Raw genomic sequence first — 19,027 nt, 5'->3', positions numbered from 1 at the left:
CCAGCTGGTCAGGGTTGGGAGTGTACAAGAGGCAAACGATTGATATTTCTCTTACACATCGATATTTCTCTCACTCTTTCTCCCTCCTTTCCCCTCTTTCTAAAAATAAGTAAGTAAAATCTTTTTTTAAAAAAGTAATCTCATTCCAATCACGAAAAAATATTACACAATCCGGAGACGCCAGTTACGGAGCGAGTCGCAGGGGGTGACCACTTACTCCTCCTCAATTTCATTTCGTTTTTATTAGCAAGAAAAGGGCCCTGCTTGTTGTCCCAAGAAGTGTGTAGCAGTTCCAAAGCACTGGATGCCGGACAAACTGACTGATGTGTTTGCTACTTGTCCATCTACTCGTCCCCGCAAGCTGAGAGAATGTCTCCCTCTCATTATTTTCTTAAGGAACAGACGTAAGTACCCCCGAACTGGAGTTGAAGAAAGAAAATCTGCATTCAGCGGTTCATTAAGATCGATGCCAAGGTCCAAAGTGATGTAGCCCACCCCGCGGGCTTTATGGATGTCATCAGCATTGACAAGACCGGAGAGAATTTTCATCTGATCTGTAACACCAACAGTGACTTTGCTGTTCATCTTATCACACTTGAGGAGGCCAAGTACAAGTTGTGCAAAGTGAGGAAGATCTTTGTGGGCACAAAAGGAATCCCTCACCTGGTGGCCCACGATGCTCGCACCATCCGCTACCTTGATCCCCTCATTAAGGAGGACGACACCATTCGGATTGATTAGAGACTGGCAAAATTACCTATTTCATTAAGTTTGATGTTGGTAACCTGTGTATGGTGACCGGACGTGCTAACCTGGGAAGAATTGGCGTGATCACCAGCAGAGAGAAACACCCTTGTTCTTTTGACGTACGTGAAAGACGCCAATGGCAATAGTCTTGCCACCTGGCTCTCCAAAATTTTTGTTATTGGCAAAGGCAACAAGCCATGGATTTCCCTTCTTCGTGGAAAGGGTATCCGCCTCACCATCGCTGAAGAGAGAGAAGAGGCTGGCGGCCAAACAGTGTGTGAAATGAGCTTAGGCGGTGTGATTAGAATAGAGTCTTTGTATAATTAAAGATAACACAACCTGAAAAAAAAAAAAGAAGATGCGGGGCTGGGCAGGGGGGAGATAGACATGTTCACTAAGGTGCTAATAATTTATAACCTAAATTTCATTCCCTTTTCCTGTGGAACCTAACAGCTAAATGAGTATGACAGTCCCTTACCCTACAGTCATTCTCACTTCAATCTCTTCCTTTTTTTATATGTCCCAGGGTTAGTTAATTGTACCTTTCAATTTGTAAACAGCTATCTGCCCCTGCAAAGCTCTTGTTTCATTCATTTGTTTATTCCCTTTTAGTCACATTTCTTACTTCCTATTTCATAGCTGCACAGACGATTTTCTCCATATATTTGAGCTTGTAGGTTTCTCGCAAAGCAGTTTTATTTTGAATGTTTATGTAATGGCAATTGAATTTTTAAATTAGATTTTAGTTAATAATGTATTAATATTGGTTTATTAAATGTAACAAGTACACCATACTAATGTGAGATGTTAATAATTGATGAAACTGGTTCCAGGTACATGGGAACTCTACTATCTTACCAATTTTTCTGTAAATGTAAAATTATTTTTAAAAATAAAGCTTATTAAAAATAAAAATAATTACACAATCTGAATTGAGGGACTTTCAAAAAAAAATAACTGATCAAGACTTTTCAAAATTGTCAGTAATGATCAGGAAAGACCTGAAAACTCTTACAGATTGCTAGGGACTAAGGAGAAATAACAAGTAAATGCAATGTAGAGTCCTGGAAAAGAAATTAGAACAGAAAAGAAACATTTGTGGAAAAGCTGGTGACATTTGTATAAGGTCTTTAATTCATAATATTGTACCAATATTAATTTCCTTGTTTTGATAATTGTACTAAGATTATGTGAAATGTTAATATTGGAGAAACTGAGTAAAGAATATACAGAAAATCTTTTTACTTCTTTTCTGTAAGTCTAAATTTAGTTCAAAATAAAAAGTCAACCCCTGACCAGTGTGGCTCAGTTGTTTGGAGCATCCTCCTGTAACCAAAAGGTTGCAGGTTCGATTCTTGGTCAGGGCACCTACCTAGGTTGTAGGTTCAATCCCCGGTCCAGGTAAGTAGGGGTGGCAACTAATCGGTGCTTCTCTCATATCCATGCTTCTCTCTCTTTCCCTCCCTCTCTCTAAGCAATGAAAAAATGTCCTTGGGTGAGGATAAATAAATAAAAAGTGAATTTTTAAAATGTGACTTTTCAACTGTATTCATATACATTCTTGAAATACTGTATTCTCTTGAATTAAGATGCTCTCCTACCTTTCTAGGAGGCTCTTTCTCTTTGGACACTGTTCGTAGATTGTGGTTTTGACAAATTATGGAACTACAGGAACTAAATGATAGTACAAAAATAATTTAAGACACACCTTTCTCAGCTGTGGCCAGGTAGCTCAGTTGCTTAGAGTGTCATCCCAATACCCCAAGATTGAGGTTCAGTCCCCTGTCAGGGCACATATAAGAGTCAACCAGTGATTGCATAAATAAGTGGAACAACAAATTTCTCTCTCTCATCAATAAATGAGTAAGTAAATAAGACACACTCTTCTCAAAGTCCTTACCTAACCTGCAATCACAGGAAAAATAAGCTTTTCTCAGATGTAACAGAGATGACAACAGTTTGAACAATAACCATCAAGCTGCACCCACCAACTACCAAGTCCAGAGAGGGAATAGTTCCCAGCATCCTAACTGCTGCTCTCTTGGATTCCAGGAGAAACAGGGAGGTGAAGAGCACATGCATTCTGCTTGGGATCTGCAGCATACACATTTTAACCATTAAAGCAAGTCCCAGAAACTTGGTCTTTGGCTAAAATTGGCCTCAATGTGTGTGTTTTTATTTTTTTTATTTTTAAGCATTTCTTTTCTCTTGAAAACTAAGATCTAACAATGCTGGTCCAACTACTGAATGGGAGTGAGGAGCTGCTTCTCCTTTGGGCACCCGATATGTTCTCCTGTTCACCTGAGTTCCGATTACTACCAGTAGGACTACTAAAACCCAATCCACGGACACTGTTTCCATCACTGCCCAGCTTCTGCAGATATTGCAGCTTGAAATTCCTACAATAAAAGATTGTTTTTACTTATTTGAATTTGTCATTCTCATTGCATATGTTTTTGTTCTAATCAGTATGGGTTAGTAAATGCTGTTTTTTAAAAATTATGTTTCATTGATTATGCTATTACAGTTGTTCCAATTTTTCCCCTTTTGTCCTCCTCCACCCAGCACCCCCGCTCCCTCAGGCCATCCCCACACCATTGTTCAAGTCCATGGGTCATGCATATAAGTTCTTTGGCTACTCCATTTCCTATGCTGTACACTGAAATTTATACCCCCATGGCTATCCTGTAACTACTTATTTGTACCTCTTAATCCCCTCACCTTTTTGCCCATTTCCCTACACCCCCCTTTCATCTGGCAACCATCAAAACACTCTCTGTATCCATGATTCTGTCTCTGTTTTTCTTGTTTGCTTAGTTTGTTTTTTAGATTTAATTGTTGATAGATAGGTATTTATGTCATTTTATTGTTCATAGATTTGATATTTTTCTTAAATAAGTTCCTTTAACACTTCATATAATAATGGTTTGGTGATAATGAACTCCTTTAGTTTTTTCTTGACTGAGAAACTCTTTATCTGCCCTTCATACTAGTTTCAATGGTAACTTGGCCAGGTAGAGCAATCTTGGCTGTAGATCACTGCTTTTCATGACTTTGAATATTACTTGCCAATATTACCTTAAATATTTCTAGCCTGTAAAGTCTCTTTTGAGAAATTAGCTGATGGTCTTATGGGAACTCCCCTGTAGGTAACTAACTTCTTTTCTCTTGCTGCTTTTAAGATTCTCTCTTTATCTTTAACTTCTAGCATTTTATTATCTAAAAGTCTTGGCATGGGCCTCTTTGCATCCAGTTTATTTGGGATTCTCTGTGCTTCCTGGCCTTGCATGTCTGTTTTCTTCACCAAATTAGAGAAGTTTTCTTTCATTATTTTTTTCAAATAGATTTCCAATTTCTTGCTCTTTCTCTTCTCCTTCTAGCACCCCTGTGATGTGAATGTTGGAATGCTTGAAGTTCTCCCAGAAGATGCTTACACTATCCTTGTTTTTTTGTATTCTTTTTTCTTATATTCTTTTGTGTTCTGATTGGTTGTTTTTTGCTTCCTTATGTTCCGAATCATTGATTTGATTCTTGGCTTCATCCACTCTACTGTTGTTTCCCTTTAAATTGTTCTTTATTTTAATTAGTGTATCCTTCATTTCTGACTGAATACTTATTATGCTGTGAGGTCCTCACTAAGTTCCTCTGGCATCCTTATAGCCAGAGTTTTGAACTCTGCATCTGATAGACTGCTTATCTCCATTTAGTTTAGTTCTTTTCCTGGAATTTTGATCTGTTCTTTCATTTGTGCTGTTTCTTTGTCTCTTCTTTTTGTCAGCCTCCCTGTGTTTGTTTTTATGTATTGGGTAGATCTGCTTTCACTCCCTGTCTTGGTAGCATGGCCTAATGTAGTCGGTATCTTATAAGGTCCGGTGGCATAACCTCCCCTATCACTCAAACTGGGTACTTGATGTGTACCTTTCATGTGGGCTGAGTACACTCTACTCTTGTAGTTGAGCCTTGATTGCTGTTGGTAGGTCAATGGGAGATATTTAGTGAGGACAGTCAGCTGCAAGGACTGGCTGTGACCACAGAACACCAACCTCCAACTTCCACACTCTGCAGAGGATCCACTGTGCAGGGACAGGGTATCAGTGCTCTGATGTGGTCTATAGCTGTCCACTGGGTGCAAAGGCTCTGGGGTTTCCTAGGTGGTTCAGGCCTAGGTCAGCCCCCACCTGTGATTTTCCAGGGGCCACAGTTCCTGAGCTATAAAGCAATCTGAGATGGCTGTTACTTGTGCTGGGCTTAGAGAATCCCAGGAAAAACGAAGCTCTGAAGCTAGGCAGGTTGCTGCTAGTGCCAGGCCTGGGGGCATTTAGCAAGAGGTACAGGGGTTGGGGTTCACTGAGGCAGGCTATTGCTTATTTGAGAGGTTCAGAGAGTTGTGAAGCATGAGCCAAGACCAGTCATTTAAATGGAAAAGCAGCTTGGGTGGGCTGGTAAGTTGGGTGGAATTGAGACTCTGGGGATCTCCACAGCAGGGCAAACAGTGTTAACCAGGTTAATGGAGTCTCAGCTATGGCACCAGACTACCAGCCCACCAGCCCTGTGGCTCTGTTGGAGTATGGTTCAGAAAAGGGACAATGGCTTCTGTCTGCCTTTCTGTCTGGGAGAAAGCTGTCCCCCAGCTCTCACCTTGATGTCAGATACTTCAGTTTCTCCCTGTATGCCACTGGTGCCTTTTAAGCTGCTACCCTGGTGCTGGAGCTCAGAGGAAATAAATCCGAATAGGTGAGTCTGTGTATAGATTCTTTACAAGGAACTGCTTAGGGCTCTAGGAGTTTCTTCCACTGACTCAATCCCTGCTGGTTTTTGCAGCCAGAAGTTATGGAGACTTACGTTCCTGGCACTGGAACCCTGTGCTTGGGGGCTTGATGTGGGGCCGGGACTCTTCACACCCAAGATATCCCTCCTGAATTTTTATCCACCACATGTGGATGTGGGGCCAGCCTGTTCCGTATCTCCCCCCCTCCCCCCCTCCTACCAGTCTGGATGGATGTGATTCCACTGCTGTCAGACTTCCACTCAACTTGATTTCGGATGGTTCTGAGTGATGGCTGTTCTATATTTTAGTTGTAATTTTGATGAGGTTGTGTGACAAGACGAGCTGTGCTTACCTATGCAGAAGTCTGTTAATACCGTTTCAAAGCACAAACATAATAGCAGATAACCTTTTGTGAGCATCCATAATGTGCTGGGCAATGCTCTGGGAGAAACCCACATTTAACCTGTATTAAAGCCCTTTATTTGCAATTTACAAAGAGGGAACTGATGTTTAACATCATTAGCTAATAACTAAGTAACTTGTTCGAACTCACACACTTAGTGAGGAAGCAGACTCAAACCCAGATCTTAAGATGCCAATTTCTGTATTCTTACACTACATAAAACCTTTGCTTTTATCACTTTCATTTGGTATACTTACTTGGTTGCCTATCTGTAATTTTTGATACTATCACTCCTTTATTTAATTTTCAAATTATGAAATATATACCAGCTCAAAGTATAGAGAAAAATAAAATGAACATGTGTACCCACCACCAGGTTTGTCAAATCTTAGTATTTTGTCATATTTGTTTTTTTAATAAAACATTACAAATATAGTTGATACCGTCTATATAGCCTTTTGTATCCCATTTCCCCTCTCTCCCCACTCCCATAGGTAACCACTCTCCTGAATTTATTATTAACAATACCCTTCCATGTTTTGTGTGTGTGTATATATATCCATTAAAATCACATTATAAATATCTATCTTTGTTGGTTCTTTTAAATCAACATTATGGTTTTGAGTGTTATCTATGTTAATATGTACAGCTTTAATTAACTTATTTTATATTCTTATTATTTTTAAATTTGGTGAGGGTGGCTTCAGGTTCACAAAATTCTATTAATCATAATCTTTGGTTCGTGACATATCAGAGGTCTGTCAGTGACTCCTTTTTATTAAGGTTACTTTTAATATTGCAATAAGCATTTGCAAACTCATTATGAAAAACAAAATCTAGGTCCTGGACAATAAGTTTTGTTTATCCATATCACATCCCAAAATTCCACCTTCTGCCCATGACATAACCATCATCCGGAATTCCATCTGCATCATTCTCTCACTTTCTATTGGACCTACGTGTATTTATTTTTAAAAAGTATACATTTATAAAAATTTGAAACACTACTTTTCACTTACAAGATTTGCAAAAATTAAGCGTAGTACAGGTAAGGCTGAGGAGAGATGAGCACATGATACACTAATGAAGAAGTCTAAATTGGCAGCATCTCTTTAGAGGACTTTTGCTTCTTACTTTAACACAACTGATTTGTTTGAGTTTTTTTTTTAAATAACAAGTATCTATGAAGTGAAATCATAAAATACATCTATCCTTTCCTGAGGACTTTTTAGCTTCCTGGTTTCTACATGTGTGAAGTTACAATAAGACATTTTGTTTTTCTATAGAAGCACATTCTTCTTGGCTTAAGTGGTGAGAACTAACTCTAGATTTGTATTTTTATTTTTCAGTCTTTCATTTACAATATCAGCAAACAGTTACTGAACTAACTGCTTTATGCCAAGCTATAGCCACTGGCTATTTAGTCCGATGAGGGAGACCTCAGATTAAATAATCACAGTATAATGTGACAAGGCCAACAAAAGAGATATGTGCAAAGTACATACTTAGGAAGCTGAGAGGAGAAGGCAGTCACTGCCAACGGAATTCAGAGACAACTCTTCACAGGAGATGATATTTGAGCCAGTTCATGAGAGGTATCTTTTTGCCAATAGTTTGCCACCCAGAAAACAAATGGGAAATGAAAAGAACCACATCGACATCAAAGTCATTAGAGGGGTAAATCTAGATAGGCCCACAACCATTTGAATTACAAATGTGAAGTTAAGAAGGAAATGATTGCTGATATGGGAGATGCCTGGGTCCAGAAAATGAAGATTGAGCATGCACATGACATCAATCTCTCCCTGATGAAATTTGAGGACTTTAAGCACCCCAGATCACAGGGTAATCACGGAAAACATGACTATAGGAACATTGCAGGCTGACATTGCTGATGTGATCATAGCTGCTGATAATGTTGACTATCAAGCTAGTATCTCAAGGAATAGGTAGGCTGGTGAGTTTAGAATATCCATCTGTATTTTTCTTTTTTTTTATAATGTCTTCTTCAAATTTTATGTCAGGGTAATTCTGACCTCACAAAATGATTTGGAAGTTTATTCTTGGTTTTATGAAAGAGTTTGTGGGATTATTTTAAAGGCCTTATTTGTTAGAGATACATACTGAAATATTTACAGAGGAAATTACATGATGTCAAGGATTTGTTTTAAAATACTTTAGAAAAAAGAAGAGATGAAACAAGAATGATGAAATTATCATGCTGACAATTCTACAACTGTGACTATGGGTACCTAGGATTCATATTATTTTTTGTACTTTTAAGTAAGTTAGAAATTTTTTATCAGAAAATTGTTTTAAAAGGGGGAAAAATCTGTCTAGTATCTTTTAGCACACTCTAGTTGCAATCAATCATGATCTTAGAAACTTACTCGTTGCCCAACCCACAGTGATGAAACCAATCCACCCTTGACTGGAGGAAAAGACAGGATTGCCAACTTGATTAGTGGGTACAGAGACAATTTAGGGCTTCAAATAGTGTTGTTTCAGTAGAAAGTGCTTACAGATGACTTTGTATGCTTTGATCCAGGGCATGTTAGAGTTTGACCCTGGCAGCTTGTCCCTATTCCAACCAGAAATACTACTAGATCTGGGTTTTAGCCAATTTTCTTATTATATGTATTGGCTTCAACAATTTTGTATTTTCTCTTCTGGCTGTGGGGTGGCTCAGTGGAACCCATTTTGTTAATACCATCAATCAGTTGTTTCACACCTGGTATGTAAGGGAGAATACCAAGCTAGAGCATTGAAGCTGTGCCCATATACAAACACATAGCCCTTCAGGAAAGTCTGGGAAGCTTACAAGTTCAAGGCATTTCAAGTTTTCTCTGTCTAACCATAAGCTGACTACTAAGATAACTTAGAAGGAATGTCAGACACTGAAGTTGTTTAAATGTCTTGGTTATTGTGAATATCACTGCAATGAACATGGGAATGCAGGTATCTCTTTGAGATCTTTTTTTCATTTTCCTCAGATCATATGGTAGTTCTATTTTCAATTTTTGAGAAACCACCATACTATTTTCCATAGTGGCTGCATCAATTTACATTCCCACCAACAGCATACAAGTGTTCCCTTTTTTCTATATCCTACTCAACTCTCATTATTGTTTGTCTTTTTTTTAAAAAAAAGATTTTATTTATTTATTTATTTTCAGAGAGAAAGGAAGTGTGGGAGAAAGAGAGGGAGAGAAGCATTGATTAGCTGCTTCTCGCAGGTACCTACTGGGGACCTGGCCTGCAACCTAGGCATGGGCCCTGACCAGGAGTTGAAGTGGCGACCTTTTGGTTTGCAGACAGGTGCTCAGTCCACTGAGCCACACCAGCCAGGGCTTACTTTTGTCTTTTTGATACTAGCCGTTCTGAAAAGTGTGAGGTAATATTGCTGTGGTTCCAATTTGTATTTGTCTGATGATTAGTGACATTGAGCATCTTTTCATGTCTCTATTAGCCATTTGTATGACTTCTTGGGAAAAATGCCCATTCAGTTCCTTTGCCTACTGTTCAATCAGATTGGTTGTTTTGCTATTTGACTTGTATTTTTTTGTATCCTCTTTATGACAACCTTTTTTTTAACTAAAGATCACAAAGATTTTTCTCCTGTGTTTTCTTCAAGAAGTTATAGTTTAGGCTTTAGGGATTTAGGTCTGTGATCAATTTTTAGTTACTTTATCTGTTGCAAGGCAAGGGTCAAGGCTTATATTTTACATGTGGATGTCCAGTTATTCCCACAACCAGTTCCTATAACCAATTCTTCCATTGAATCACCATGGGACCTTGGGTGACAATGAATTAACCAAATATATGTGAGTCTATATAGCTGGACTCTATTTTTTTTCCATTGATATGTTTGTCTATCTTTATACAAGCACCACACAGTCTTGATTATTATAGCTTTAGAATGTCTTGAAATTATATAGTATGTGCTTTCCAACTATGTTCATTTTCAAATTTGTTTTCTAGATTTCTTTTTTTAAATAAGTTTTAGAATTAGCTTACCAATTCTACCAAGAAAGGCTCCTGGGATTTTCATTGGGTTTGTATTGAATCCATTGGTAAATTTGTGAAGAATTAAAAGCTTCACGATATTGACTCTTCCATAAATAAATAAAGGAGGTCTCTTCATTTATTTAAGTCTTCTTAAATTTATCTAATAAATTGTAGTTTCAACATATGAATCTTACATGTATTTTGCTAGATTTATCCCCTAAGTATTTCATGAGTTTTTTGCTGTTGTAAGTGGTATTTTTAACATTTTAGTTTCCAATTGCTTGTTGCTATTCTATATAGAAATATGCTTGATTTTTGTATATTAATCTTGTGTTCTACAACATTATAATATACACATAGCTCTAGTAGCATTTTTGTAGATTCTTTGGAATTTTCTACATTGATTTCTATGTTATCTTTGAGTAAAGATGTATCACAGGGAGATAGGAAGCAACTAAAGAGCGACCCCACTGACCAAACCTGAAACAATTTGACCATCAAAATAAATAATGATAGTAAAGAATTATTACTTATAATAGAAGAATTCAGACACTGATTTAAATAGATATATAGATAAATGAATGAGTGAGTGGGTGAATGGCAGAGAAGGGAAAGCTTTCCTTTCAGTTAAACATAAATTAATAAATAACAAAGGAATGATAGAATTGGAAAATTATCATTTGAAAACCATCATAATAATTGATTCAGACTAGTGTCATCAGTGTATAATGCTAAAACTATTTGATGAAAGTTTGAAGAGTAAGAGGATATTTGCACAGTCTTAAAGTATGTCCCCACAAAATACTTATTAACCATAAAAGGTAAAATGGTAACTGCATAGTGGAGAAGCCTGGCAAATATCACCGTAACCAAGTGATCAAAGCCAACAAAGTTAATATTGCTGGTAACAGTATTCATTGACAGCATGTGCCTTCTGCTATGATGCACTAAAAAATAACTCAGCATCACTTCTGTGGAACAACCAAGTCAGCATAACCCAAATCTCATCATGTGGGAATATCAGAAAACTCAAATTGGGAAACATTAACTCACAAATTAATTGCTTCCAGAAAGATAGAGTAAACAAACATATCCCTATGTCCCCTACTGATTACAACTAAAATGTCTAAATCCTATTTCTAAAACAAACTTAAGACTCTGAAAAGTGGAGGGAACCCTACCCAGCAAGGAATGACACATGGCAGTTTTCTTGGGTTTTCTTTTTGGCTCACATATGTACCAGGCTTGGATCTGAAAATGTTGGCAACCCTGTAACCAATGGGTACAGACAAAGAAGCCACAAGAAAAACCTGTTTCTTTAGCCAAAGAGTGCCTACCAAGACAGAAAATTTTTACACAACAACCACTTAATTCCAGTCAAATTCCACAGCAAAAACTGTGGCCCAGAACCCATCTGTGCCAGCAAAGGCCAAACAGACAGCTGAGATTTCCACTCCTGCAGCCCGTAACAAGAGGCCCCAACACCCCTGCCAGGGCAGAATCAGAGAAGCCCAGTATCAGTGTGGGTCCCCACCTGGGGATAACAAGGACACCTACCCATAGCATCAGCGTGGCCGCCTGGAATTGCAACTCCCAACCAGAGGTAACTAGCAGCACCCACATACAGATATCAACGTAAACCAAGTGAGAAATCTGGATTTCTACCTCCACTTAACAGTAGCAAGATGGTACACTCCCAACTTCCCCTGCTGGAATGGTGCAAAGAGAAAGCCAGCTAAAACAGGTTTCAGTAAGACTCACAATGACATTTAAAGACCTAACATAAAAATGTCAAGTTTCAATGGAGAATTACTAAGAACCAAGATCTCAGTTTGAATTCAAAAAAATAATCAGTAGACGTGAACACAAAGCTGACAGAGATGACACATTACCTATTAAGGAAAATCAGTTTGAATGATAATGAATTTCTTATCAGAAATCATAGGGGGTTGTGGGATGGGGTAAAAAATATGAAGGGATTAAGTACAGATTGGTGGTTACAAAATAGTCATGGGGGTGTAAAGTACAGCATAGGGAATAGAGTATTACAATAGTATTGTAATAAGTATGCATGGTGCCAAGTCGGTACTTGAAATATTGGGGGGATCGTTTTGTAAAGTATATGAATGTCTAACCACTATGCTATACACCTGAGACTAATAGAAAATAATATTAAATGTAAACTGTAATTGAAAAAAAAGCCCATGGAGGCCCAAAAGAAGTGGTACAATATTTTTCCAGTGATGAAAGAAAAGAATTGACAACTTATAATCCCATACCCAGTGAAAATGCCCTTCAGGGATAAAGGGGAAATCAAGACATTGTCTGATGAAGAAAAACTAAAGAGAATTTGTGATCAGCAGATTCATCCTTAAAAAATGGCTAAAATCAGATTTATCCTCTAAAAAGAAGAAAATTATAAAAGAAGGAACCTTGGAACATCAGAAAAGAAAAAAGAACATGAAAAGTAAAAATATAGGTAAAGCCCTGACTGGTGTGGCTCAGTTGGTTGGGCACTGTCCCACAAAGTGAAAGGTCACCAGTTTGATTCCAGGGCAGGGCACACGCTTGGGCTGCGGGTTATGTTCCCAGTCGGGGTGCATGTGAGAGGCAACCAATCAATGTTTTTCACATTGATGTCTCTCTCCCTTGCTTTCTCCTTCCCTTCTCCACTCTCTAAAAAATAAATAAAAATAAAAATGCATAATAGCTAAATACACTAAGATTTCTTTCTCCCTTTGATTTGTTTGACAGTTGAAGAAAAAATTGTATCACCACTGCGAGCTGAGTGTTTGTGTATCCCAAACTTAGTATGTTGAAAACTTAATGTCCAAGGCAATGGTATTAGGGTGTAGGGCATTTAGAGGGTGATTTAGCTCATGAAAGGGGAGCCTTCATAACTCAGAGTAGAGCTCTGTAGCCTTTCCACTATGTGAGGACACAGTGAGAAGTTGGCATTCTGCAAACCAAAAGAGGGTCTTCACCAGAATCCAACCATACCGTCACCTTCATCTTGGACTTCTGACCTCCAGAAGGGTGAGAAATAAATTTTTGTTGTTTATAAGCCACTCAATCTATGGTGTTTTGTTATAACAGCTCAAATGGACTAAGACAATCACTGTCTAATATTTTAAATAGATGTAGAGGTACAATTAAAAAAAACAACAGAGTGCTGGAAGTTCAAGAAGTGTAATAACACAAGGAAAGGAAATAAAAGGCATTCAGACTTGAAAGGAAGAAATAAAACTGTTTCCTTTGCAGGTGACATGTATGTCTACATGGAAACCAAAAAACCTACCCCCCAAAAAAAATCTGAAAACAAATATGTGAGGTCAGCAAGATCTCAGGATACAAAATAACCATATAAAAATCAATTACATTTTTATATACTAGCAAGGGCATATAGACACCAAAATTAAAACATAATACCATTTAAATTTCTCAAAAAAAAAAGAAGAAAAGTATTTAGGTATATATCTATCACTTTGTCCTACAAAACACAAAAGTTTTTAATTTTTTTAAGGATTTTATTTATTTATTTATTTTTAGAGAGGGGAAGGGAGGGAGAAAGAGATGGAGAGAAACATTAATGTGTGGTTGCCTCTCGAGGGCCCCTGCCCACTTATGGGGATCTGGCCAGCAACCCAGGTATGTGCCTTGACTGGGAATCAAACCAGCGACTCTTTGGTTCACAAGCCACTGAGCCACAGCAGCCAGGGTGAAAGTTTTTAATTTTGATAAAGTACAATTCATATATATTTTTTGTGACTTGTGCTTTGGTATGATATTTAGGCAATCATGTTCTAATGCAACATCACAAAGACCAACTGAATTGCAAAAGCAAATCAGTGGAAGTGTAGTAGGTGGGAATTAGGTTCTCCCACATGATCACAAGAAAGCATTCCAAGAACCCATGCTTGGGAGATTGCAGGGTGGCAAGACTGTTTATTCATGTGGAAATAAAAGCTGCCTCCTTGGTTTCCAATGTCCCTTCTCCCTCTGACCTGCCATGGAAAAAGTCCAACCGTGTCCTCAGGAAGACCAAAGCAAAAGCCAGTGTCCAGAGTTTCTGCTTTGTATTAAAGCGTAGTCTTCGGAGCCCACACGCAGCTGCTAAGTGGTCTCGGTCCCCACCTGGGTAGCTTAGCTTGTTCCTTGCTACTCCAGTGAGGAGTCCACATGGCCCCTGGCCATGCAGCTGCCAAGACCACATGGCCATGGCGAGAGAATGAACATGAGCACATGGAGCGACTGCATCACCAGGCGAGCAATAGAGAGACCTTAGTCCTTTTGGAGACTACATAGTCTGCTGCAGGCCTGGTATCTGCTAGACCTGCATGGTTGCCCCGGGAGAGAGAGCATGTGAATGATCGGGCAAGTGCATCACCAGGTGGGCTAGAGAGAGAGAGAGATCAGCTTCTTTGTTTACTTGTGATTACATTAGCTTGGGTTTGGAACAGGTACTTCCTCAAAATGACCAATCAACTCCCCAAACTTTCCACACAAGCTTTGATAAGTCCAGCCCCTAGTTAGACTGACAGGTCGCTATGGTCCAGCACCTCTCCCTGGTCCCCCCTAACAATCTGGTACAGCAGTGGGGAAAGGGAGGAGAGTTAATCCCCTAGGCAAAGCGATGCTGTGGTGCCCTGGAGTGTGAAGCTGTAGCTTACTGGCTGAGCAATCAGCCTCATCTTCCCCAGTTTATTAAGCCCCGTGTCTAGGTCCATTTTGCTCCTCTTCTCAGTATCTAGATAAACACTGACCATGAAGGAAGAAAGCAGCTTTTTCAACAAATGGTGCTGGACATTCGGAGGCAGAAAAATGAACCTTGACCTAAGTCTTATACCACATGAAGAAGATTTAACTCAAAGAGGATCATGGAGTTAAATGTAAATAATAAAATCATAAAACTTTTTTTTCTTTTTTAATAGCTTTTTATTGACTATAGTTCACATACCATACAATTCACCCATTTAAAGTATACAATTCAATTTTTTTCATATATTCATGGATACGTGCAAGTGTCACTACAGTCCATTTTAGAACATTTATATGACCCCCCAGAGCCCTGTATGCTTTACTTGTCACCTCCCCACCAACCACTCTACTGCCACCTCCCACCAAACCTAGGCAACCACTACTCTATTTTCTGTCTCTACAGATTTCCCTCTTCTGGATATTTCATATGCATAGAATCAAGTAATATGTGGTCCTTCGTAACTGAATTCTTTCACCCAGCATAATGTTTTCAAGGCCTGTCAATGCTGTAGCCTGTCTCTATACTTCATTTCTTTTTATAGCTGGATAATATTCCATTGTATGGATATACCATACTTGTTTTTTCACTTGCCAATTGATAGGCAGTTGGGTTGTTTCTTTCAGCTCTTGTGAATAATGCTGCTATAAACATTTGTGTATAAGCTTCTGTATGGATATATGCTTTCATTTCTTTTGGAGATAGATATATATATATATATATAAAATCTCCTAGGAATGGAATTGCTGGGTCATAGGGCTAGAAATGTAAATTCCTGCTTAAAAGAGCTTGGAAGTCTCTTAATATTTATCCTCAAATTGCTTTGCCAAAGATGTTGAATTAACTTCTACTTCTGAGATTGAGGATCTGTTATTTAGTCAGTTGGTTCTCAGGGAAAAATGATGTCCCAGAGTAAAAGTGTAAGACAGTGTTGTCCAATAGAAATATAAACCAAGTCATGTATGTAATTTTAAATTTTCTAGTAGCCACATTTTTTAAAGTAACAAAAAAGGTGAAATTAATTTTAATAATAAATTTTATTGAACTCATTATATCCAAAATAATATCTTTTCAACCTGTAATAAATATAAAAATTATTACTGAGATATTTTATCTTCTTTTTGTATTCACACCGTTTATAAAATCTAGTATTTATTTTAGGCTTGTGTGGCTAGTGGCTAGTATAATGGAGAGGAGTTTGGCTGACTACATCTTGTTTGGAAGGTAACAGGAACTTACTTTTTAAAACATATCCTCAGATTTATTTCTCCTGGTAATCTTCCTCTTTTTAACTAAAAAAAATGAAGCAGGGACAAAATTTAGCTAACTAAGGATTCCTCCTAGATAGAGAATGGTTGGCTAAGTAGTGGTTTCACATAGTACATATTTCTATCTGATGGGTGACCGTGTATAATGTGTGAAAAAAGACAGTTTTAAAATATTCACCCCTTATTTCAGAGAACTTGGGCAGACCCTGGAGCTGCTTTTGTTTCTGGGATCTATGTCATTGTGCCGAATGCTAAACACCAAGGCTAACATTCTCCCAAATTGGTAAATAATTTCCTTTATTAGGCTTTTAATGATGAAATAAACAGGAAAGAAAAAAGAGCAAGGAATAGGTTTCCCTGTGCTATTCTGGTGAAAATCATGTTTTCTTTTTTCTTTTTCTTTTTTTTTGTGACCTCCCTGTGGATTTATTTTGCATTTTTCTAATGGCTAATGATGCTGAACATATTTTCATGTGTTTATTTTCCATCTGTGTATTTTCTTCAGTGAAATATCTGTCCACGTCTCTCTTCTTTTCCTCCTCAGGTACATTTTTAAAAAATCATTGTAGAATTCTTTATATATTTTATTTATTTATTTATTTATTTATTTATTTATTGAGTTTCTGGGTTCATTTTATTTTTTTTTTAAATGGGTACTTTTCTTTTTTATTGTTCAAATACATTTGTCTCTGCCTCCCCCCCACCACTTTCCCTTGCCCCCTCCTTCCTTCCCTCCCCCAGCTCATCCCCTTTGGTTTTGTCCATGAGTCCTTGCTGTATGTTCCTTGACTTTCCCCTTCCCTTCCTTTTCCCCGCCCCCCCCCCCTTCCCTCTTGTCTCTGTTGATTTCTTTTCCTTTCAGTGTTGCTGGTCTTATTTTCCTTGCATCTTTATATTGTTGGTTAGGTTCCGCTTCCAATTTATTCTTCTTGCAATATATATAATCCCAGGACACAACAATCCTTCTCTGTTGTATGGCAACTGCCTGCCATGCATAATTATTTTCCAAAAGCATATCAGGTCAGAGATGAAGCAGAGAATGGGGGATAGAGTCCATGGTGACCTTAGGCAGGTTTTTTTACTTGTAGGAACCAGTTGGATACTTATTACCACCTGGCGCTGTTAATAAACCAGGCTGGGAAAACAAAGCTGCTAAGCATTCCACAGCAGACTGCTCTGTGGTCCAGGTCTGGGGAGTCTTCTGAGGTCTGCTGAGCATCTAAAGATATATTTTAAAGAATTTTGTTTATGATAGAAATTGAACTCTTAGGTTTTCAGTTTTAAAAGAAACATGTTGTGTGTGTGTGTGTGTGTGTGTTTATTTTATTTTTATTTTTTAATTTTTAAAATTTATTTATTTATTTTTCCAAATACATTTGTCTCTGCCTTCCCCCCACCACTTTCCCCTGCCCCCTCCCCACTCTCCCTCCCTCAATCCTTCCCCACTTTGGTTTAGAAAAATATAGGAGAAAATCTTTGGGATGTAGAACTAGGCAAAGAGTTTTAGACCTCAAACCAAAAGCAATATCCATAAAAATAAACTGATAAGTTTTACTTCATCAAAATGAAAAACTCTTTGACCTGGCTGGTGTGTCTCAGTGGACTGGGCACCAGACTGCAAAGCAAAGGGTCACCGGTTCGATTCCCAGTCAGTGCACATGTCTGGGTTGCGAGCCGAGTCCTCAGTAGGGGTCATGGGAGGGGCAAACACACATTGATGTTTCTCTCCCTCTTTTTCTCCTTCCCTTCCCCTCTCTCTAAAAATAAATAATAAATAAAATTTTAAAAAAACTGGTAGTGAACAAAATTATTTTTAAAAAAATGAAAAACTTTCACTCTTAAAAAACTTGTTAAAAGGATGAAAAGACAGCTACGGACTAGAAGAAAATATCTGCAAAGCACATATATGACAAAAAGCAAGTATCTAAAATACATTAAAAATTCTTAAAACTCAACAACAGCCTTTGCTTACTCTTCCCCCCCCCCCCAACTAAGGATATGTTTTTTATTGATTTGAGAGAGAGAGGGAGGGGGTTGGGGGAGACACTGATATGAGAGAAAAATGTCATACATGCCCTGATGAGGGATCAAACCCACAATCTAGGTATGCGCCTTAACTGGGGATCAGACCCGCATCCTTTTGGTGTGTGGGATGACACTCAACCAACTTGAGTCACTCGGCCAGGGCCTTTTGCCTATTGTTATCCATGAAACCAAGATGGGTAGCCAGCAGTTTTACTGGAGCCACTTGTGAAAATTCAGCCAAGGTCCGCATTCTTGCCACCTCTGCTGAAACCAGCACGGTCTGACCCGTGGAAATATAGCCTCAATAAGTGCCGCCAGTGTTTGCATCAGCACACAAAGTTTATAGGCTTCATTATGTTAGACTAAGTGATCATCTTTGAGTGGACCATTGAAGACTTCTAGCAAGCAAAAGAATCAATGTTAGCCAACTCTTTGTACGTTAAATAACAAACTCAACAGTAAAAAAGAAACAATCCAAACAGCAAACACTCCATTGACAAAAGACATGAAGAGACATTTCAACAAAGATAAACAGATGGCAAATAAAGACAAGAAAGGATGTTCATCATTAGCCATTAGGAAAATACAAAATAAAATCACAACAAGATACCACCTCACCCTACTCACACTGCTAAAATAAAAATACAGACAGTGCCTAGTGTCACCAAGGATTAGTAGAAACTAGATTACTCATACATTGCTCTTGGAAATGCAAAATGGTACAGCCACTTTGGAAAACGACCCAGTAGTTGCACACTTGGGCATTTATTCCAGAGAAATAAAGACTTACTTCTTTATGTTCACACACACACACAAAAACCTGTGCACAAATGTTTATGGCAGCTTTATTCATTATAATATAAAACTAAAACAACCCAGATGGCTTTCAACAGTGAATGGTCAAGCAAATTCTGGTAGATCCATGCCATGAAATACTACTCAACAGGAAGGAACCATTGATGTATGCAACAACATGGATGAATCTACAGAGAACTGGAAAACAAATTCTTTGTACGTTTGACATTTAAAATAGTAAGATACCTGGAAAAAAG

The 19,027-nt window shown here is 38.2% G+C and overlaps 2 pseudogenes; both read left to right on the top strand.

Moving 5' to 3' along the window:
- The first annotated feature begins 283 nt into the window (after window positions 1-283).
- Window positions 284-1,033, top strand: LOC129062999 (40S ribosomal protein S4-like; annotated as a pseudogene).
- Window positions 1,034-18,168: 17,135 nt separating this feature from the next.
- LOC129064055 (40S ribosomal protein S29-like) lies at window positions 18,169-18,341 on the top strand (annotated as a pseudogene).
- The last annotated feature ends 686 nt before the right edge of the window (window positions 18,342-19,027 follow it).

Source organism: Pteronotus mesoamericanus, unplaced genomic scaffold, assembly GCF_021234165.1.
Source record: "Pteronotus mesoamericanus isolate MK-2021 breed Mesoamerican mustached bat unplaced genomic scaffold, CSHL_Meso_final contig_164, whole genome shotgun sequence".
NCBI lineage: Eukaryota > Metazoa > Chordata > Mammalia > Chiroptera > Mormoopidae > Pteronotus > Pteronotus mesoamericanus.
This window is presented reverse-complemented; position numbering and strand designations above follow the sequence as displayed.